Consider the following 1,224-nt stretch of genomic DNA (forward strand, 5'->3'; position numbering starts at 1 on the left):
AATGCCAACACCACATGGGAAATCAGTGGAGGAGGCAACACCTACAAATAGCAGTGGTAAATAATTCATCCTAATGTAATACCTACAATATATTTAGGGAATAGGTGTGATTATAATCTGAAAACAAATCTAAGTCTCTTTGTGATTTTAAGATTGTTAAGCTGAATTTTACAGGTCACCTTAGAATAAATATGCCATACCTAAACAGATCAGTAAGCCAACAAAACAGGGGGGGAATGAAGGCAGAGAAGGTAGTATGATCTGCGAACAGCAGGGGGCACCAGTAATATGCCTGGATTGACTGAAGTGTTACTGAAAGAGAAAAATACTTTTTAATCATCAGAATGAGATCAAACCAAATATTTAAACTGTTTACAGACGCACTGTCTTGATGTGTCTTGATGCTAATTATTCCCTTTCTGGCAATTCTAATCAACGTAATCTTTATAGATAAATAGTCAGATGATAAGAGTATGGAATACAGAACGATATAAACGCTTAAGTGTGTGTGTGTCTGAGAGAGTGAGCTACCATATTATCCCCCTGTAAATGTTCACCACATTTTTTCTTCTTCTTCTTTTTTACAAATCAGTTTACTCACTGACCAGCGACCACACGCTGTGCAAAATGACAGCCAGCCTGGCTTTCATGAAATTCCTGCTAAATCAGTAAGTCAAATGGTCTTTTGCTGTCTGTTAACACTCAGGGTAACACAACGGAGCAACGCACGAGCCCGTGGGAGCTCGGCCAATATCAATATATCACCTCGAGTGCCAATTATACTCATTAAAGGGATAAAATGAGATGGAACTGCAGGCGAGCAGCTTGAAATTCATCATCACGTTCCCCGTGCAACAATGCAACTCCACTGCAAAGTGTGCAGTTTATTGTCGAGCAGTCCGGCCACGACAATGAACAATCTGGAGCAAGAGGCCAAATAACAGGCAAATACAAAAACATTTGGAAATCACTCGAAGACAAATTATTCATTTTGGCAAACGCTGCTGTTATTACTTGCACTGGCTCTTAACACATCTGAGCACTTCACATCCAAAAACAACAGAAAAAAAATAGCGAGAGCTCAGGAATGTCACAACAGCTCAGTTACTGAGGAATTATAGTTTCATTTCTCTTCTAATACAAATATATGTTTTGAATTTTATCAGCTGTGTGACTTAGATCAAGAGCCATTAAGTGATTGTAGGGTGGCGGCGGTGGGGGGGG

Source organism: Neolamprologus multifasciatus, chromosome 6 (assembly GCF_963576455.1).
Source record: "Neolamprologus multifasciatus chromosome 6, fNeoMul1.2, whole genome shotgun sequence".
NCBI lineage: Eukaryota > Metazoa > Chordata > Actinopteri > Cichliformes > Cichlidae > Neolamprologus > Neolamprologus multifasciatus.